The sequence below is a fragment of the Magnolia sinica genome, chromosome 5 (genome assembly GCF_029962835.1).
Source record: "Magnolia sinica isolate HGM2019 chromosome 5, MsV1, whole genome shotgun sequence".
NCBI classification, from domain to species: domain Eukaryota; kingdom Viridiplantae; phylum Streptophyta; class Magnoliopsida; order Magnoliales; family Magnoliaceae; genus Magnolia; species Magnolia sinica.
Genome location: NC_080577.1, coordinates 84,504,536 through 84,528,064, shown reverse-complemented (window position 1 = coordinate 84,528,064; position 23,529 = coordinate 84,504,536). Strand labels below are relative to the sequence as shown.

Here is a 23,529-nt window from a genome sequence, read left to right as displayed (position 1 = left end):
GGTTTTGATCTCATCACCCCACAGAGATTCTGGCAATGTTAAATTGTTGATCATGCTTCACACCATACCCATAAGGGTGCGATTGCATCTCTCAGCCACACCATTCTGTTCTGGAGTACCATGCATAGTATACTGAGCAACAATACCACAATCTTGCAGGTATCTAGCGAATGGTCCTGGATTGCGTCTTGATTCGTCATATTTGCCATAGTATTCACCACCACGGTCAGATCTGACAACTTTAATTTTCTTATCGAGTTGATTTTCAACCTCGGCCTTATAGATTTTAAAAGCATCCAGGGCATCTGATTTTTCACTGATAAGGTATAGGTACCCGAAGCGAGAATAGTCATCTATAAAGGTAATAAAATATTTGTGGCCACTCCATGAGGCCGTAGGGAATGGTCCATAGATATCTGTATGTATAACCTCTAATAGACCTACACTCCTGGTTGCACATTTCTTTTTCGTTCTAGTCTGTTTCCCTTTTTATGCAATCAATGCATACTTTATAATCAGAAAAGTCTAGAGAATGTAAAATTCCTTCTCGCATAAGCCTATCTAATCTCTTACAAGATATATGGCATAGCCACCTATGCCATAACATGGAGGAATTCTCATAGTCTAGTCTTAGCTTGGATCCCACTACATTTCCATGCAAGGAATTAATGTTATAGACGTGAGAGGCAATCAAGTCTAACTGGTATAAGTTATTTACTATAGAGCCGATTCCAACTGTAATTGAATTAAAGTAAATACTAAAACTTTCATTTCCAAAGTGAAATGAATATCCCAACTTATCCAAACAGAAAATTGAAACTAAATTGCGCCTTATAGACGGCACACAGAATGTATCTACTAAATTCAAAAAAGACCAGACTTCAACTTAAGCCTATAGACCCTATTGCCTCCACGTCAACCTTGACACCATTGCCTATGTATACCGAGCGCTTCGCATCAGTTGGTGGCCTGGCCTGTAGTAATTCCTGTATAAAAGTGCATATGTGAATAGTAGTTCCTGAATCTATCCACTAGGAATCCGCTAACACATCGGTCAAATTAGATTCAAAACAGACAAGAACAGAATGATTACCTTTCTTTATGAGCCAATCCTTAAAACCTTCGCAGTCTTTCTTTATATGACCCGCCTTTTTACAAAAGAAGCACGGTTTGCCTTTAACCCGTTTGCGTTTAGATCTATTTCCATATTGATTCTCATGGTTTTCAGATGGAGGACCAAAGAATCCATTATTAGAACCTTGTTTCCTTTTCCTTTTACCTTTATTCCCTTGCCCATGCCCATGACAGGAGGTCACCATATTAACATTTTGAACTTTAACCGTCTGCCTAATTCTGTCTTCTTCTTGGACACACTGAGTGATAAGTTCATCCAATGTCCACATGTCCTTCAGAGTGTTATAGTTTACCAGGAATGTACTGAATTAGGGAGGTAGGTTATTCATGATCAAAGGAACCAGTTGATCATCAGTGAGTACAAACCCTAGAGCACGGATCTTAGAAACAACCTCGATTTGCTCTATAATGTATTCACGAATGTTGCCTTTTCCATCGTAGGACGAGTGAGTCAATTTATTCAGAAGAATGCCCACCTCAGACTTATCAGATTTCTTGAACCTTTATTCCATTTCAGTCAGGAAAACTTTAGCCTTATCTGTTTCAGGCATGGCGCCTTTCATAGATTCAGAAATTGAATACTTAATGACTTTCAGACATGTATCATTTGACCTAAACCATGCAACCCATCAATTATATTCAGCTTCAGTGGCATTATCAGATGGTTCTGGCAGTTCTGGCATTATCAGGGCAAGATCTAATTGTAAACAACCCAGTACAACTTCAATGGTGTTTTTCCATTGAGCATAGTTAGACCCATTTAGGGCAGGGACTTGATGTGTATTAGTGGGAATTGAGACCGAAATATAAGAGATACATATATAGTCACATTAGTTCATTGTTTCACAAAACGATTTCGTGATTGTAAACAAAGAATATCAGGCAAATCAATTCAGTTGTTAAGAGAGGCATCAACTGAATCATCCAAGATGACGATGGGCCCAACCATCTCATCCTGGTGAGAATCTGTTACATCATCATCATTCCTCCTGTGGGCGGTAATAACAACATGTTAGTGATCCTCCTGAATATGAAGCTAAGTGATGTAAGTCATGTAAATCTGAGACACTCAACACCTATGGGTGAGATGAGTCTTTCAGCTTTACATTACCAGCACCATTTACTTCACCCGTTTACTTGACTGTCAAATGGTAATCATCTATATTTTCATTACCGTACGCATGAAAATGTGAACGTAACTCTATGCAATCCGCTTATCCCAATGTTACAAGTCTGTACTTGTAATATTTTTCATCGATTGAGATCACTATGGTGGCTAACACAACCGAAACCAAATATAGACTTTAAGATTGTTATTACAATCCTGCCTCTCTTTGTATTATATCTTAATCAGTCCGATGTGGCCCATAAGATGGTCGGTATTGATCATTGGAAAATATATGAACCTTAAAGTGAAACATGCGGATAGGTTTCATACGATATATTCCAATGGTCTATATCAACTCTTAAGGATGGGTGATAGGCCTATCATAGGGCCGAATCAGTACTCTAATTTGATCTGTTCATCATCAATAAGTATTTTACCTTTTAAACTCTATATGATAGTCGTGTAGCATGAAACAATACAAGTGACTGGATAGGTCTATATAGCAGAAGATTTTTGTTTTATATTATCAATCTAGTGAAAGAACCAGATAGAGTGCTTCATAGTGAATGATTAGAAGTGGGCCTACATATGACCTTAATTGACTTTGAATGGTCCAAAAAAAAAGGGCCTAGATCAAATACCAGGCCCAACCCAGGGTTTGGTATGAATCAAAAGGCCTAGATGGTGTGCAATGGGCCTACTGTCAGTGTCAAGCCCACAAGTTATAATCCCGTTCGCGGGTCTCGATGATGAATCTGAATACTCGTAATCGGGTCCGAAGACCCGATTTCATATAAGGTCGTTCTCGACCTAAAAACAACAGTGAAGCTGTTTTTTCTTCGACCGACTGGGTAGCAGAGAGAGAGAGAAAAATCTCCTCTGAGAGAATCAAAGTCGTAGTCACCTCCATCATCTATGACGCTGATCCGGAATGACTACCATGACATCTTCCTTGAATCTGTATGAGGAGTTCATCAACACGATGATGATGGTTGCGATTGGACGATGTGGCAATCATCAGGATTCATCGGTCATGAATGGAGTTGGTAGGTTGGATCCAGTTGAATCAAGGGTTATAGACAGCATCGGTGAGAAAATACAAGTATTCATGGCTGTCTTCTACAAACCGCTGGTAAGGGTATCGAAAGACCTCAACTCAGGGATTTCAGAATTCCTAATTGCTGGTTTTGGATGCTAAATCCCTAATCAGATTACTTGATTCAGGGATTTCAATATCCCTAATTACCTCCTGGATTTGGGGATTAGAATCTGAAATCCCTAATTAACTGTATTTGGGGATTTGAATCCAAAATCCCTAATTGACTAGATTTATGGATCTGGGTTCAGAAAATCCCTAATTAGAATCTGGAATAAGGGTTGGGGGATCTGAAATTCCCCATAGCTATTTTGGGAATTGAAATCCCTAATTTAGATTTGGGATTCGAAGTCCCTAATAAATGGATTTGGGAATTCCTAAATCCTTGATTTCTGATTTGTGGATTCAAATCTGAAATCCCTAATATGGATGGCTGGATTTGGGGTTTAGGACTGAAATCCCCAAATTAACTAGATTTGGGGATTCAAATTCGAAATCCCTGATTCTGGATATTCGAATTGAAATTCCCAATTTGAATAACTATTTTTTAGGGTTTTCGAAATTCAAATCCCTAATCTGAATATTTCTGGATTCAGTGATTCGAAAATCCCTAATCACAACTATTTCAGGAATTCGAAAATCCTTGATGTGATCAGATATAGCTGGATGATCATCCATACCTAGGCACAGATGGCTTTGATACCAACTGTGGGACTTAATCTGTATGCGAAATAGGCCCACGGATCTGTCTGTGCATGGGACATGACGATCAGGGGGTCGGATGTTCACTCCCCAAGTATAGGGTTGTGATGTAGTAATAACTCGATAAGACCGAGGTCGAATCCACAGGGACTGAAACTTGTACGTTTCCTGAAACTAGATAAAAATAGAACTAGCATAAGATGCAATCTAAATCAAATATAAATTGATGAATAATGGTGAGAGATTAATGTAAAACTTAAGGAATTCAGAGGAAGGAAACTAAGGATTCAGAGGATCCACTTGTAGAGATCAGAGAGATCTTATGCCTACTTCGAAAATCATGGAAATCAACTAGACTTCCTTTGATATAGTTTTCAAGAGATGAAAGGTATATGAATTAGAATGGATTCCATCACCAAACCATGCCCAGGAGACAAAGTAAGCAACAGAATTAAACTAATTACCAACCAACCAACAATGTATGAAGATCAGGAAGGGTACAAACATCCTACGATGCCCATGGAACAATGATGAACAACAGGGCTTCCTGACTTCATAAACATAAAAAGGGAAAAGAAATATTCAAAGCCATTGCAAATCCATTGTAATTTCAGTCACAACAGACCATTAAAGACTAAGAAAAATATTCCTTTAATAATCAACTAAATCAAATTCAGTTTATGAATTTTAAAGGCACAAAGTAGAATCTCCCATCTCGCTACAGGCTTCACCTCTTAGCCCTAGCTAAGAGGTTTAGCCACACATGAATGGGCTAAATCTTAAAAAATAAAAGAAATATAAAGAAAAAGAAGAAGAAAACTAGGCTGCTTCACTCTCTCTCTCCGTTCCAGCTTCTCCTCAGTTTTTTTCTTCTTTTCTTCCATTTTTTTTTCCCACACGCTGCCTCTGTCCACGTCCAGCAGCTAACTTCCTTCTTCCCTTTCCTTCACGTTTCCGCCTCCAGCCCCCGTTTCTCTCTTTCTCTCTTGCTTATATGGTGGTCTCAACCTTCCTCGGCTGGGAGTGCGTAAGACGATGCAGAATGGTTGCCACGAAATCGTTTCGCAACCAGTTTGCAGGTTTCGGGATTCCTTACGCAACATACCAAGCTGCAGCTAAACTTTTTGGATTGCTGATTCCTTCAGTCGAAATTTCGGCGACATAGCTAGGATCATGGCTGACCTGCGCTCCTACTAGACGGATCAGATCAACCATCTGATTAACAAGGGTGGACCACATCGTCCCGGATTTTTCGGATCGCGTGAACAGAGGCACGCACGTCCAAGCGCTGTACTGCTGGTGGGGCCCACTTCACTGCTGGTTCGAGGAATCCACGACGTCCACTGTATTCTACTCACAAAACCGTTCGGATATGGTCAGTTTTGGATCGACGCTGAAGCGGCCCACCTGATTTTCCATATCATCGTTCAACCTGCGTTTGAACGGTATTATCCTGTGTATGCAAGCACCAATTTGGAAAAGCCTCATGTGTACGGTCGGTTTGACCTTCTGAAACAAATGGACGGTCCAGATGAGACTCATCTGCAATGATGATGGCCCACCTGAAGTCACCCGCAACTCCCTGTTGCGAACAGAGAACGGTGATTTCCGTTTTCTTTTGAATAAGGTCGGTCAAAACCGACTTTGACCGCTCTTGTTGGTCCGGTGCACAGCGGGTGTACACTGCCTGTGCACATTCGCCTCTTGAAGTGGGGTCTACCTTGATGTTTGTGGGAAATCGGATCCACTCGTCCCTTTTCTCATCTCATTTAATGGATAGAGTCCAAGTTTGAAGCATATCTGAATATCAGGTGGGCCTCAGATCAGTAATTCATGGGCTGATCTAACCATTGGACCACTTTCAGAGGGATCCAATGGCTGAAATTTGACGTATACGGTTATTTTTTTGGTCCTCGAGCCATGAATAAAGTTTTGAGTCGAACAGATGATGGAAACCCAGTGATCTTGCATTCTGGACACTTTTCAGGCCACTTGAGCTTCAATTCCTCGATTTTCTTGGATCCCTGGCGTGCAAATCTGTCGATCTTGGTCTCATAGGGTCCGTCGCTTGCCTTGGTGACTTCGGACTGTTAAATCCATGCTTTTAGTACCCTTTTCCCAGTCCGGGTTCGTAAACACGCCCTGCAGCTTAAACACGATTTAAATCGGGCCGTTAAACAGTATTATGTTTGAAAACCGAGGTCATAATAGGGTCTGATATGCAATATTTGACCCTCAACACAACCCCCAACCAGCATCTTGCTAGTCCCGAGCAAGGTATGCGGAAAATAATTTGAGAATTACAAGACAATTTTTATAAACTCAAGAGATTTATGAAAAACAATTCAGATACTAGAATTCTACGATTAATAAATGTTGGCATTGCTTTCTCCTGAAATCAAGCTCACAGTAAACTTCATAATCAGGCTCAAATATTAATCCATTAATTAGACAATTCTAAACATTGAGTTCCATGAGTGTATAGTGTAATCTCGGCTTAACATTATTAAAATTCACTTCTCTATTTCAGGATATCATTGGTAACCACAAGAGAATTCATGATAACCAACACCTAAACCAAAGCTTGATTCATTCTTCCAGCTTTTGATGATTTTCACACTATGTCCACTTTTTAAAAGTACAGCCAAGGAGGAGAATCGAATCTACACCTATAGGGAGCAAACCTATGGTAAAGACCGGTCGCCAAAAAGTTTATGAATGTCAACCTTGGGGAATCAAACCTTCACCTGTAGGGAGCAAACCTATGGTGAAAACCATTCGCCCAATCTTTTCAATTTCTCAGGTTGGTTCCTTTCAAGCTTAGTGATCACCAAATTAATCCTTCAATATCGAATGAAACCTTAATGTGTAAGCGAGATGTGACATGTAAAATTATGATTCAATCAATGTTTAAAACTTCTAATCATGGATTAATAGTTTTAACTTAACTGTGAAATCTAACAATTAGTTGAATCCAAGAGTCATCAATTCCAACATCACTTATCTTGTAATTCTAAATCCAAGATGGCCATCAAAATCGCTTTGAATTCATACGAAATTCTAAAAAAATTTAAAAATTTTCACAATTTCTGCTCAAGACTAAGAAAATACTGATTAGGAGACCTAATCTCCCACCCCCAACCTAAAATCTACATTGTCCTCAATGTAAAAGAAATAAGCATGCAATGCACATGGGACAAAATAAGTAAATGAGAAGTAATGGGAAGATAATACCTGAACGAAAGAATCAAGAGGCTTTCCATAGATATTTACATAAAAGGGGGTCAGTACAAGAGAGAAACTAACAGGAGTAAAAATAAAAATAACAAAAATGAAATCCTACCTACACCACTTTCGCAGGTACTCTCGATTGCATTTAGCGTATGCAACAAGCCTTTAAACCCCTAGGTTGCCCTTAGTGGACGAGTTGTAGTCTCGTGAGGGTTTGCAGTAATGTTACCCACAAACATTGAACTAACTAATGATAAAAATGAAATGAAATGAAGAGCTGGGCTGCCTCCCAGGAGTGCTAAGTTTACCGTCTTCAGCCAGACAAATAAAGCAACTACCCTAGTCCTATGAAAGCGATAAACCTACTTATACCTCCATCAGACTAGGAGATCAATCCTGGTAAATATGAGCAGTCAGGGGCATGGACATGTCCTCTGAATCAAATTTCTCGACAAATGGTTTCAATCGATGTCCATTGACTTTAAACTCCTTGCCATTGTCGGGATCTCTAATTTCAACGGCCCCATGAGGAAAAACAGTAATAACAATGTAAGGGCCGGTCCAACGAGATCGAAGCTTACCCGGAAAGAGATGTAGAATTGTACAAAAGGACCTTCTGACCAGGCGTGAATGATTTTCGCAAAATGTGTTGGTCATGAAATGCTTTCATCTTGTCCTTGTAAATTCTCGAATTATCGTACGCATCATTCCGGATTTCCTCAAGTTCATTCAATTGAAGTTTGTATAGCGAGCCAGCGTTGTCCAGATTGAAATTAAGATTTTTGATCGCCCAGTATGCTTTATGTTCCAGCTCCACAGGCAAGTGACAAGCTTTCCCATAGACAAGTCTAAAGGGAGACATTCCAATAGGGGTTTTAAAGGCAGTACGGTATGCCCATAAGGCATCGGTCAATCGGATTGACCAATCCTTACGATTAGGGTTAACCGTTTTCTCCAAAATGTGTTTAATTTCCCTATTAGAAATCTCAGCTTGCCCACTTATCTGTGGGTGGTATGGGGTGCTCACCCTATGAGAGATACCGTATTTCTTCATTAAGCTCTCAAATGGTTTATTACAAAAGTGTGAGCCCCCGTCACTAATGATGGCTCGAGGCGTTTCGAATCAAGAAAGGATGTTTTCTTTTCGGAATTTAATGACCGTGTGATGGTCATTAGTTTGACACGAAATCGCTTCGACCCACTTAGTGACATAATCCACGGCGAGCAAAATATACAGATTTCCAAACGATTGGGGGAATGGTCCCATGAAATCGATGCCCCAGCAATCAAATGCTTCAATGATAAGGATGGGATTCAAAGGCATCATATTCCGACGGGACAATGCTCCCAATTTCTGACAACGCTCACAAGCTTTGCAAAACTCATGAGTGTCCCTAAACATAGTGGGCCAGTAAAAGCCACACTGCAGAATCTTGGCCGTGGTCTTTTTAGCAGAAAAGTGACCACCACAGCTTGAGAATGACAAAAGGATAATATTTCGTCTGGTACACATCTCCTTAGGATTTGGTCTGGGCAATATTTAAATAAATAAGGATCATCCCAGAAGAAGTTGCGCACCTCGGTGAAAAATTTCTTCTTATCTTGCGCAGTCCACTGTGTCGGTATGGCACCTGTAGCAAGATAATTAGCAATATCAGCGAACCAAGGTGAATGGGAGACTCTAAACAGTTGTTCATCAGGGAACATATCATTGATATGGGTCGCCTCAAGGGAATCAGATGTATTAAGGCGAGAAAGGTGATCGGCCACTACGTTCTCTACTCCCTTTTTATCTTTAATTTTCAAATCAAATTCTTGGAGTAGAAGGATCCATCGTATCAAACGGGACTTAGAATCATTCTTAGAAAGAAGATACTTAAGTGTCGCATGATCAGTGTAGATAATGATCTTGGATCCGATCAAGTAGGACCTAAATTTGTCCAAGGCGAACACTACAGCTAAGAGTTCCTTTTCCGTAGTCGAGTAGTTCACTTGGGCAGAATTTAAAGTTCTACTTGCGTAATGAATGACGTAGGGCCTCTTGTCTTTTCTCTAGCCTAGGACCGCCCCAAGAGCATAATCAGAAGCGTCGCACATAAGCTCAAAAGGAAGGCTCCAGTCGGGTGGTTGCATGATAGGTGCAGTGGTTAACGTGCCCTTAAGCTTGGTGAAAGCTTCCTGGCATTGCTCAGTCCACTCGTACGGAGCATCCTTTTAAAGAAGAGTAAATAAAGGACGAGAGAGGAGACTAAAGTCCTTTATGAATCGCCTGTAAAATCCTGCATGTCCTAAGAAGGATCGCACGTCTCTGATGTTCTTGGGTGGAGGTAGGTTAGAGATAAGATCGATTTTTGCCTTATCTACCTCGATTCCCTTGGACGAGATGATATACCCAAGGACAATTCCCTTCTGAACCATGAAATGACACTTCTCCCAATTAAGTACCAAGTTCTTTTCTTCACATCTTTTCAGCACACATTTAAGACTTTCCAAGCACTTGCTGAAAGATGGACCGTAAACAGAGAAATCATCCATGAAGACCTCTAGATATTGCCCCACCATATCAGAAAAGATACTAAGCATACATCGCTGAAAGGTGGCAGGGGCATTACATAGTCCGAATGGCATCCTTTGGTAGGCAAAGGTGCTGTAGGGACATGTAAATGTGGTCTTTTCCTGGTCTTCAGGGGCTATCTCTATCTGATTGTAGCCCGAATACCCGTCAAGGAAACTGTAATAGGAATGACCAGCTAACCTTTCCAGGATCTGATCAATGAATGGTAAAGGAAAGTGGTCTTTCCTCGTGACGGTATTTAACTTCCTGTAGTCAATGCACATTCTCCAACCAGTAGTGACTCTAGTTGGCACAAGTTCATTATTGGCATTGGCTACGATGGTGATTCCGGACTTCTTAGGGACCACTTGAGTTGGACTCACCCATTGACTATCGGATATATGGTATATGATACCCACGTCTAATAGTTTAAGAACCTCGGCCTTAACCACTTCCTTCATGTTTGGATTTAGTCTACGTTGTGGTTGGCGAGCGGTTTTTGCATTATCCTCAAGATATATGCGGTGAGTACAAATCGATGGATCGATTCCCTTGAGGTCCGCTATCGTCCATGTCACGCCCCGAACTCGGAAACCGGGCTCACAAAATTCCCGATCGCCGAATCCGGCGCCGACAGCCTCCGTAGAACCCCATTTTCGGATCCCGGCACCCATTCACCAGGTTCCGATCCTGGGATACTACAAGGAGGATTTCAAATCATCAGTCTGATTCATAATGAGCATAACACAAGCATAACCCACAACTAATAACCACAAGAACACCACCACAAAATCCACTATGATCAAAAACTTTTTAGTACAATGCGACAAAAGGGAAAAATACAATGTAACAAAAGAAGCAAACTCCAGAAGCTCAGCTGCACGCTCCAACTACAGCGAGACTATGGCTGCGACTGCGTCCTCACCCGCACGCATCAATCGTGCATAAGCTTATGGAAAGCTTAGAGGGTGGTGTAAGTGTGTGCGCAATATAAACGTACTCAAAATGCAAGGTCAGAGTGATGCGGAATCATGGTGAAGCACATGAATGCAATCAGCCGTACTAAGGCTATGCGGTGCAAGATATGAATGCTATCGGCCATAACACGGCCATGCGATGCAAGATGCAACTCAAGCATGCCAATCCTCAACATGTATCGGTACACATTCTGGATAATCACCGGGTTCAATACACTCCAAATGGCACTGCCGCTCTCTTAGCACAGCCCAAATGAGCGTAAGAAACCTCACTATCCGCCCGACCAATAGTCCGCCAATACCTATCCGCACGTCGATAGCGGACCCATTCACGAGCCGGTCAAACTCGGCCTAGTATTGCCCCTACCCTCGGGCGAGTAAGGCCACACTCCTTTCCAACCGACCACGACACGGTGGGAGACGCGGCCTCCGGTATTCGGCCCTCATGCGTTCGTATATCCACTCGGTCTCGACGTTGAGTCATCCTCCGTACCATCGGGTTTAGGGATTTTCACCCGGGGACATCTATGGTGCCCGTATGCTAGAATCAAATATTTAGGTCCCCAATCCTGCCATCCACGATGTATCTGGGGATAGCACTGATGTCGCTAGGGCATATAGTAACTATAATCACACAAATGCAAGTGCATGAGTCATATTATCAGTCATGCAACAGTCTGTATGTACCATGCACTTATATGGGGCAACTCCGCCTATCAGGGAGCCCATAAACAGTCTGCCCAAAGGCATATGCTATGATCGGTCACTCCTCACGTCAGGCATACATATGATGCGAATGATCATGAACCATGGATCTATACTAAACATGCATATAGGGATGGGCTCTGCGTATCACAGAAATGGGCCTAGACGGCCTGCAGAGTATAAGTATGAACCTATCAGTGGCCTTAAGGAGTGTGACAATGCGGACATTTAACCAACATTGTCCTTATAATGTGGACGTCAAACCAACATTGCTCCCAAGGCTTAGCCCGCCATAAAGCATCATTACACAAACCATAGGAAATCACACATTGCAATGGACTAATATACATCTCATTGGGCCTCGACCCATAGTTCTCAGATACATCAAATGGGCCATCTCATATAGGCCTTATATAAATCAAGTGGGCCGCATTAGTGGGCCTTATGTACATTGCAATGGGCCATAACCCATGAGCCTTTGAAAACATCACAATGGGTCTCGTAACATGGCCCTTATATATATCAGAGTGGGCCTCGACATCGGGCCACCAATACGTCGAATGGGCCTAACCTCATGGGCCTTATATATATATCAAGGTGGGCCTCCCCAACGGCCAGAAATATATCAATATGGCTCCACCACATGGGCCTAGGGCCCACCATAATATTTTTTTGAAATCCAACCTATTCATAAGGTCACTTGGACCTTGGGTAAGGCCCACTGAAATGTTCATTTGAAATCCAACTTATTCATAAGGTCACACGGGCCAGGGAGGAGGGGAAACAACAATTTTCAGCTTGATCTGAAAATTCTGTGGACCCAGAAAGGGTTTCAATGGTAGAGTTCAATTCACACTTTTTCTTGTGATGTGGGCCGCCCGAGCGCTGGATTGACCTGATTTTTGAGGGGGGGTCCATGTCAAATGGTGGCCCACCAAATGGACGGTGTGGATACAAAATATACATCATGGTGGGGCCCACGGATGGAGCCGTGGGTCCCTGCCTCGTGGCCGCCCGTCAATGCAGCAGCAGCAGCGCTGCTGCTGCTTTTAAATTTTTATTTTTATTTTTATTTTTTTGTTTTGGGGCCCACCGAGATGTGATTCACAATCCAGCCCATCCAATCAGTGAGTCCCACCTATCTGACCGTTCAGACCAAGTTTCAGATTCATCCAAATTTCGGACGGGTCCCACCAAGTGTTTTTATATGCTTAGGAATGTCTTCATATGATTTCAGATGGTGTGGCCCACCTGCGTTCCGTATAAGGCTGATTTTTGACGTGGACGCGTGGACTGAGGGTACTCATCAAACGCACGGTGTTGATTGTCGAAACACACCAAGATGGGGCCCACAGCTGGGCCGTGAGCCCCCAGCCCGTCCGCCCGTCGGTGGCCAGCGCAGGCAGCGCCTGCACGAGCGCTGGCAGCAGTAGCAGCAGCACTGCTGCTTCTTTATTTTTTTTGAAAAAAAGGGTTTTGTTGCGGTTTTTCCTAGGTGGGGCCCGCTTTAGTAAGATCCACTCCATCCATTGGTCTCTATGGCTTGATACCAACCCATAGAGTCTAATATTGACCTTTTTCAGATGTACAGGAGCATCAGGGAGCAAATCAAAGGTAGGGACACTGTTTCCTATGGTACGGCCCGCCAGAAAATGGGATCAACTTCATTTTTCGGCTCAACGCCTAAAATGAGTCGAGGAACAACATGGACGGCTCGGATCTTACATATACATCAAGGTGGGGCCTGCATGAGTGGCCCACCTCTCTCTTTTATTTATTATATATATATATATATATTTTTTTTAAGCGCTGTTTGTAACGTCCAGCGTCCAGGGACGCTGGACGATTTACAAATTCAAAACATTGTGGTGGGTCCCACGTAGACATGGCCCACCACTACTTATAATATATCTTATAGTATATATATAAAATACATATTATACTATATATGCTATATGTATATTATATAAAATATACACATATAAATATATACATATATATATATGTTGATGTATTGGACCCATCCAAACAGTGGGTGGTGTGGATCAGCACTTGTAATAGAGTGGGCTACACCGTCTGATGTAGATGGACGGAGTAGATATATTGGTGGGATCCACATCATTACAAAGAAAGAAAGAGAGAGATAGAGAAAGAGGTACACGGTGAGATAGAGGAACCCCGCCACTATGGGCCCTCTTGATAAAATCACATACATCCAAATGGGTCCCACCAACAAGTGGACCCTAAAGACCAAGATTTAATGGTGGATCACCCACCTTATCTTCCTTCTCCTAGCTCCCTTGGACTCCTTAGCTCCTTACCTTCACTTTTAATGGAGATTGATGAAGGATGAATGGTTGAGATTGGAGATGAGAGGGTGGGCCACACTTGAAGTTGAGAGGGAGTGTTGGATGAGTGAAATTTCTCATGGGATTTGGAAAATTTGCTAGAGAATGAGAGGGAGAGATAGAAATAATGGATGGAGGGATGGGTGGAGTGATGGTTGTAAGAAAGGAGTGATGAGAGGTATGGTTTAGTTTGAAATTGGTGGAGAAGAGGGATGGTTGAGGTTGAAAATGAGAAAAGAGGAATGGTGAGGTGGAAAGATGGTGGACTTTTGGAAAAAGAGGGAATGGGTGAGGTACTTTGAGGTATGGTTGCATTTATGGTTAATTAGTGGGACTAATTGTGTAGAGATTCCCTCGAAATCCGCAACGCGCGGTGTTTCTTCGGAATAAACGCTGATCGGCATCTTCTTACCTGGGTATCGGTTCGGTGCGCAAGTCACGGCGTTGGAACCGCGGCGACGACGCGATCACCAAGACATAAGTTTCGGATCGAGCCGACGTCTTTGCGGGACCTGACTTAGGATCGTGCGCAAATACCGAATACGGTGCGAAGGTTGCCGGAATTTGACCGGAAGGACCGCGAAAGCTAATGAAATGGTACGGATTAGGACACGGGTCTTACAGTCCATCCCAGGGCTCCTTTATGCTCAATGAGAGTAGATATGAGCATACTCTCCTGTTCTTTCTCCAGGTGGGCAGAGATCACCACCGGGTATGTCTCATCTTGACCTAAATAGGCATATTTTAAATCAGAGGGCAAAGGTTTTAGGTCAAGCTTCAGTGCCTTGAGGGTCATGTCATCATCAAAATTATGGGAGTGGGCCAGGCACGTCTCTAGATGGTCGGAGGATAAGGTTAGAGGTGTCGTATTTTCTACGAAAGAGTCAATCATGTTAATGTCGTGGAAATCGTCATCCTCCTCTAAGTTTCTGCCGTTATTGAAAAAGATATTTAACTCCAATGTCATATTCCCAAAAGACATAGTCATGACACCATTCCTGCAATTGATAATTGCATTTGAAGTGGCAAGGAATGGGCGGCTAAGAATGACGGGGATCTGAGTGCTTATGTTGTTGATGGGTTCGGTGTCCAGGATGATAAAATCTACAGGGTAGTAAAATCTATCAACTTGGACCAACACATCCTCGATTATCCCTCTTGGTACACGAACAGAGCGATCAGCAAGTTGTAGTGTGGTTAGGGTGAGTTTTAATTCACCCAAACCTAACTGTTTGTATACCGAGTAGGGAATCAGATTGACGCTCGCTCCTAAGTCAAGAAGTGCGTGATCAATTCGATGGTTCCCGATTACACATGATATGGTTGGGCGACCGGGATCTTTGAATTTCTGTGGCACGTCTTACTTTAGGATAACACTCACTTTCTCAGTCAAGAAAATTTTCTTTTGAATACTTTGCCGTCTTTTGGTCGTGCATAAGTCTTTCAGAAATTTGGCATATGAAGAAATCTGTTTCATGACATCAAGTAGAGGAATGTTGACTTTCACTTGTTTCAACACCTCTAGAATATCCTGAGAGTTAGAGAGAGGTTTTGGTGAAACCAACCGTTGGGGGAACGGGGCAACTGGCTTCTCTAGAAGTTTTGGTTCTAATTTTTGTGGGGCATCACTGAATCCATCATTGTTGTCCTCTTCTGGTTCTTGAGACTTTTCGGGCCTAACCGGAAGAGTTTTATCAATGATCTTTAGCATGCCCCATCTGATTTGAGGAGCTGGGATCATTAATCTCGTACTGTGGTTTAGGATTGGGGAGAGGTTGTGCAGGAAGCATCCCCTTTTCTATAACCGTCATACGAGAATTTATCTTTTGCATAAAATCTGTAATTCCCCGCATTGCTTGAGCCAACTCTTGTATGGAATTTTGAACCGGTTCCTCTTGAGGTTTCACTTGATTTGGATTTTGATTGAAGAAACCTGGAGGAGTAGCCGTTTGTCCATTCCTCCAACTAAAGTTTGGATGATTTTTCCAGCCAGGATTGTATGTATTGGAGTTAGGTCCAGTAAAAGGTCTTTGATAGTTGTTTACGGCATTAGCTTGTTCATTCAACACTCCTCGAAAGGCAGGTATTGTAGGACAATTTTCAGTTGTATGAATGTTGCAATCACAGATGCCGCAAACAATTTCATTAACTTTATCCTTCTTTCCCTCCATGGCCTCAACTTTCCTTATGAGCGTAGTCACTTTACACTTGAGATCATCCTCTTCTTTCAAGAGATATAATCCACCTTTCTCATTTAATTGAGTCGGCTTAGACGTAGTGTTTGATTTTGGGTAATAGTCCCAAGATTGTGTTTTTTCAGCCAGACTGTCGAGGTAGTCCCATACCTCGTCGACATCTTTATTAATGAACTCTCCATTACACATTGTCTCGACCATTTGGCGCATGGAAGATGTCAGTCCATCGTAGAAAAAATTTGTAATGCGCCACGTTTCAAATCCGTGCTGTGGGCATGAACTGACCAAATCTTTGAACCTTTCCCAACATTGGAAGAATGTTTCATCTTCCTTTTAGGCAAAGTTCATGATTGCTTTTCTTAGGGTAATCGTTTTATGATATGAGAAGAATTTTTTTTATGAATTCCCTCTGCATGTCGTTCCATGTGCCAATGGATCTAGGACGCAGTGAATGTAACCACGTCTTAGCTTTCTCTTTTAAGGAAAAAGGAAAGAGTTTTAGCCTAATTGTATCCTCAGATACATTAGGAAAACATAATGTAGCTATAATCTCATCGAACTCTTTCAAATGTAAAAATGGACTCTCTGATTCAAGTCCATGGAATTTGGGAAGGAGTTGGATAACTCCTGGCTTGATGTCCATTTGTCCTGTGTTTTCAGGGAAAATCATGCATGAGGGCATACTCACTCCCGCCGGTTGTAGATAATCTCGTAAAGTACGAGGCGGGGGTGCCTGATGCACCTCATTTCATCTTGGGTATCCTCCACCCTGGGTGGAAGTAGAGGAGGTTGGTCTTCAGCCATAACTTCAATTAACTCAGGGGATTTCGAGTGGTGTCTAGTCCTACGATGGATAGTCAACCCCTCAACCAATCCTCCTTCAGTCAAGAGACGTCGAGTGTTGTCACGGGCCCACTTGGGCATGAAACACTCACAGCCCTCAATTAAATTCAAAACCTAATCCTAAGAAACGGAAAGAAAATCTAGAAAGAAAGAGAGAGTTGGAAAGAAATTACCAAATTGGAGTCCCTAAGTTAAAAACCTGCAAAATAAAACAAAATAAGTTAGAGTCTAAAAAGAGAAGAACAATCCTTTAAAAGAAAAATAGAAGTGAACTAGCTTCTAAAAGAAGAGAGCCCTAAACTAGAAAGTAAATTAAAAAGAGAACTGAAAAATAGAAAGTAGAGAAGGAGCTTACCGAATTAGAAATTTCTATCTTAAAGGCCTACAAAATAGGAAGGTTAGTTTCTAAACTAAAATTCTACAATTAGAAAGTAACTAAAAAAAAAATAGAAAGTTAATTTCTAAAAAGGGAATCACTAACCAAGTTTCTAAAAACAAAAGAGGAAAATTTCTAAAAATAAACTATTTCCTACAAATAGGAAAATACTAAAATTAGAAAAATTTAAACCCTAACTTTAAAAGTGGAAAAAGTAGAGAAATTAGGAAGGAATTACCAATTTAGGAACTTATGTCAGGATCCTACAAAATATGGAAATAAGTTAGTTTCTAAAAATAAAATAAAATAAAAACCTTTAGCCTAAAGTTAGTAAAATCCTAATCCTAACCTAATTCTAAAACTAATTAATTTCAGAAAAACGTAACCGTCAGTCCCCGACAACGGCGCCAAAAACTTGTTCACTCCCCAAGTATAGGGTTGTGATGTAGTAATAACTCGGTAAGACCGAGGTCGAATCTACAGGGACTGAAACTTGTACGTTTCCTGAAACTAGATAGAAATAGAACTAGCCTAAGATACAATCTAAATCAAATATAAATTGATGAATAATGGTGAGAGATTAATGTAAAACTTAAGGAATTCAGAGGAAGGAAACTAGAGATTCAAAGGATCCACTTGTAGAGATTAGGGAGATCTTATGCCTGCTTCGAAAATCATGGAAATCAACTAGACTTCCTTTGATATAGTTTTCAAGAGATGAAAGGTATATGAATTAGAAAGGATTCCATCACCAAACCATGCCCAGGAGACAAAGTAAACAATAGAATTAAACTAATTACCAACCAACCAACAATGTATGAAGATCAGGAAGGGTACTGTCATCCTACGATGCCCATGGAACAATGATGAACAACAGGGCTTCCTGACTTCATAAACATAAAAAGGAGAAAGAAATATTCAAAGCCATTGCAAATCCATTGTAATTTCAGTCACAACAGACCATTAAAGACTAAGAAAAATATTCCTTTAATAATCAACTAAATCAAATTCAGTTTATGAATTTTAAAGGCACAAAGTAGAATCTCCCATCTCGTTACAGGCTTCACCTCTTAGCCCTAGCTGAGAGGTTTAGCCACACATGAATGGGCTAAATCTTAAAAAATAAAAGAAATATAAAGGAAAAGAAGAAGAAAACCAGGCTGCTTCACTCTCTCTCTCCGTTCCAGCTTCTCCTCAGTTTTTTTCTTCTTTTCTTCCATTTTTTTTTTCCACACGCTGCCTCTGTCCACGTCCAGCAGCTAACTTCCTTCTTCCCTTTCCTTCATGTTTCCGCCTCCAGCCCCCGTTTCTCTCTTTCTCTCTTGCTTATATGGTGGTCTCAACCTTCCTCGGCTGGGAGTGCGTAAGACGATGCAGAATGGTTGCCGCGAAATTGTTTCGCAACCAGTTTGCAGGTTTCGGGATTCCTTACGCAACATACCAAGCTGCAGCTGAACTTTTTGGATTGCTGATTCCTTCAGTCAAAATTTCGGTGAGATAGTTAGGATCATGGCTGACTTGCGCTCCTACTAGACGGATCAGATCAACCATCTGATCAACAGGGGTAGACCACATCGTCCCGGATTTTTCGGATCGCGTGAATAGAGGCACGCACGTCCAAGCGCTGTACTGCTGGTGGGGCCCACTTCACTGCTGGTTCGAGGAATCCACGACGTCCACTGTATTCTACTCACAAAACCGTTCGGATATGGTCGGTTTTGGATCGACGCTGAAGCGGCCCACCTGATTTTCCATATCACCGTTCAACCTGCGTTTGAACGGTATTATCCTGTGTATGCAAGCATCAATTTGGAAAAGCCTCATGTGTACGGTCGGTTTGACCTTCTGAAACAAATGGACGGTCCGGATGAGGCTTATCTGCGATGATGATGGCCCACCTGAAGTCACCCGCAACTCCTTGTTGCGAACAGAGAACGGTGATTTCTGTTTTCTTTTGAATAAGGTTAGTCAAAACCGACTTTAACCACTCTTGTTGGTCCGGTGCACAGCGGGTGTACACTGGCTGTGCACATTCGCCTCTTGAAGTGGGGTCTACCTTGATGTTTGTGGGAAATCGGATCCACTCGTCCCTTTTCTCATCTCATTTAATGGATAGAGTCCAAGTTTGAAGCATATCTGAATATCAGGTGGGCCTCAGATCAGTAATTCATGGGCTGATTTGACCATTAGACCACTTCCAGAGGGATCCAATGGCTGAAATTTGATGTATACGGTTATTTTTTTGGTCCTCGAGCCATGAATAAAGTTTTGAGCCGAACAGATGATGGAAACCTAGTAATCTTGCATTCTGGACACTTTTCAGGCCACTTGAGCTTCAATTCCTTGATTTTCTTGGATCCCTGGCGTGCAAATCTGTCGATCTTGGTCTCCTAGGGTCCATCACTTGCCTTGGTGACTTCGGACTATTAAATCCATGCTTTTAGTACCCTTTTTCCAGTCCAGGTTCGTAAACACGCCCTGCATCACTGGTAGGATTTGTGAGACTTTATCTATATGCGGAATAGGCCCACAGATCTATCTGTATAAGGGACATGAGGATCAAGGGTTCAGATAGCGAACCTAGCTGAGACGCCGCCATGGAAGCCGGATAAGAATACCAGAATACCTGTAGAGCTTAGGATTTCCTCTCCTTCACACCTTTTTGCAATTCACAAGATGAGACTCGAATTTCTGCTGTGGTATATGATCAGGGACCCAGCTCTCTTATATAGCGTCTGTGGAGAGAGAGTTTGAAACCCATCACAACTCTCTCTCTCCCACGCTCCACATTGTAGCATCCTAGTTCAACTCAAATAGCTATTTGCGTAAGACAGCTATAGCATTCCAGCCCTAGTACGCAAAGCTGCATAGATAGACTGCGCAATGCATTACCTGAAGTGGGGCCCACTATTCTACTTAATCATCCAGTCCAACTAAATGACAATTCAAACCGTTGATCAGTAAGGCCCACTAAATAGAGTTCTTACATATCTCTCGTAGAAATGATTGTTTCTCTTACACAGAAGGCAAGGGTCGTGTAAACGAGCAAGGGGTCAACTACTATAATACGTTGATTGATTATATGATTGAGAAAGGTATTTTTCTCTCTCCATCTTTTCCTATTTTTAAATATTTCATGTATAGTTCTCTTTATATTGCCCTCTCTCCTTGTACCTACATTACTGGTAGGATCTATTAATTTTTTGAGGGATCTTAGAATGACATAATTCATGTTTGGTGGGACCCATCAATTTTTTAGGGACCCTAAAATATGGTGCTACTACTTTTGGTGAAGTTTGTGATACTACTTTTGGTGTAATGCAAGAATTTCTCCTTACGCAAATCTTTACCATTATGACCTACCTTAGGTCCATGAGGAGAAATATAAAGGGTGGCTAAGCAGACAAGTTGTGTAAGTTTCTTATCCTATCACCCTCATCAACTTCTCAGTAAAGAGAGAAACATATAATGCCCAATTGGTGGATTGATCAAAGTTGTTGTTGTGCAACAGCGAAGATTTTGCAGATTATGCAGATTTTTGCTTTAAGACGTTCGGAGATAGAGTGAAGAATTGGTTTACATTCAATGAGCCACATGTCGTTGCCAATTAAGGATAATGGGAGCTTTGCTCCTGGGAGGTGTTCAACACCTCCCGAAAACTGCACATCTGGGAATTCGGCCACAGAGCCTTGTATTGTAGCCCATAACTTAATTCTTGCTCATGCACCTGCTGTGCATAAGTATCGTCACAAGTATTAGGCAAATGTCAATATAATATACATCTTATATCATAATATGTCCTACTCATAAGGGACTAATAAAAAAAATTATCGACGATATATAATCAGTATACACTACCTCATGAATAACCGATTAGTTAATTGTTTGATAGTTCTGATTTTTATGGTGTTGATATTTTAGGAATGCCAGAAGGAAAGATTTGAATTCTATTGGATTTTGTTTGGTACAAGCCTCTCACTAATAGCACTGATGACATTGCAGCAGCCCAAAGGGCAAGAGATTTTCACCTTAGTTGGTAAGTATTGTTTCCTAATATAGAAACTCACCATTAATCTTATGTGTCCCAAGATGAATGGCGATGAAAAAATATCCCAAACTAGAAGATTTTACCCCTCCACATTGGATATGGACCATTAACCTTCTATCTTTGGTCCACTGATTGAATAGTGGATATGTATCAAGTGGGATCCACTTCTTGGTGATCTAAACTGATGATTTTTGGGCCCAACATTGATGGCTATGAGGAAGTGCCCTATATTAATTAGATCCTAGACATGATCTTTTTGTACTTTTTGCTAAACTTCTTATTTTTAGGCCACTGATAGGATTCACTCATCATTGATTACTTGGGGAATGATTCATGCATTGTGTGGCACATCTGATTAATGGTTTAAAATATGTAGTGGGCCTCATAAAGTTAAGCCTTCTTTGCTAATCTTTTTTGGTGGGATATTGATGTAAAATCATAGGTTTTTGCATCCTATAATTTATGGTAGATATCCAAATAACATGCGCCAAATTGTGAAAGAGAGGCTTCCAAAATTAATGAGAAGTTAGGTGGAGAAGGTGAAAGGATCCATCAATTATGTGGGCATTGACCTATATACCTCATATTATATATATGATCCCCATAATGGAAAGCCGACCTATATTCATTATACTAGTGATTGGAACATCGGATGGGCATGTAATTCTCTTTTTCTCTAACTGGCAATTTTTGTTGGACATTTTAAGTTACATAGTAAATTGTTTAGCTTTTTTTTTTTCTTTTTTTTGAAATGTAGATGATCGTGACAGTGTGCCAATTGGACCAAGGGTAAGACCATATTAAATTAATAGTTTTTTTTTTTGTTAAAGTGGATTTACATTATCTTAGGCTATAGATCTTTTATTTTCTCAATATGCTAGTAATAAGTAGTGGCATTGGATGTGTTCCGATGTTGTATAGAAATTTCAATGTAATTCAACTCAAATTGCAAATTGATGGCTCTACTCATGCGAGTTAAGAGGAGATGGTGATATGTAGATGATCTCATTCTAACTAATTTGAGTAATTGCAATTCATTTCAATTGGGCATTCAAACGCTCCTTAAGGTTGTCTGATCACCATAGATTTCGATCTATGGCCCATTCATAGTTGTCTCCAATTGATGAATGGTACACATATGCCACATGTTTCCCAGTGGGTTGAATCTCTCTAAGTTCTTATTCTTTTAGTTGTACTAACTGAAGAATGAACCAATGCAGACACACTCATATTGGCTCTATATCGTTCCTTGGGGTATGTATAGTGTTATCACCTATGTGAAGGAAACATACAACAACCCGGTGATGATAATATCTGAAAATGGTAAGAAGTCATTTGAAAACTATAAATTTGGGGTCTAGATTAACACCAATTAGACTACTCATTTATTCTATCTCAATAGAGTCACTTAACTTGACTCAGCAACTAGCTTTCATACATATGCTTAATATTTTTTAATGGTTTGCCAGGAATGGACAATGCAACCAACCTTCCAATTCCACATAATGTACACGATTGGACCCGAATTGGTTATTATAGAGACTACATACTCAATATGAAGAAGGCGATGGATGATGGAGCGAATGTAATCAGTTACTTTACATGGCCATTGGTCGACAACTTCGAGTGGCGATCTGGCTACACATCGAGGTTCAGACTGCACTACATCGACTATAATGACAACCTGAAGTGGATTCCGAAGATGTCGGCACACTAGTTCCAACAGCTCCTCTACAGAAACCATAAGAATTAAGCATGGGAGTTGCTATTACGCCCTTTTTCTTTTCTTTTTTTTCTATGCATGCTCCCCTTTTTACTAGTTTTGGTGTATAATCACCAAAGTAGATGAAAGGGCTATGTTTATCAAAAAGATAGGGCAGAAATTTGACTTTCCTTCAATAGGATTAAGAGTTAATTAGATGGTGATGATCAGATGTTGATTTGGATAGTTGGTTGGTTTTTATTATTTTGGTAGTTATTAGATTGAATAGTATTCCTTATTAGAATGTTTATGCACATTTACTTATGTTTTTGTTATTTGAGAATTTCTACAATTTTGAATGCTCTGATTACGACAACTAGCAACTATAAGAGCTAATATGAACACCTTAAAAGTCAAACACTTATTACATTTACATCCATTATTTCATCAATCCATCACTTCTCTCTCCCCATCAGTCAAAGCAACATATGCCTCCCATCATACAACCCA

The 23,529-nt window shown here is 41.1% G+C and overlaps 1 non-coding gene and 1 pseudogene across 1 annotated transcript; both read left to right on the top strand.

Moving 5' to 3' along the window:
- LOC131247084 (beta-glucosidase 44-like) overlaps positions 1-23,070 on the top strand; it is a 33,709-nt pseudogene extending 10,639 nt beyond the window's left edge.
- Positions 16,310-16,416, top strand: LOC131247700 (small nucleolar RNA R71). Its single transcript, XR_009171972.1, has one exon. It is a non-coding gene; the product is annotated as a small nucleolar RNA R71 (small nucleolar RNA).
- Positions 23,071-23,529: the final 459 nt, after the last annotated feature.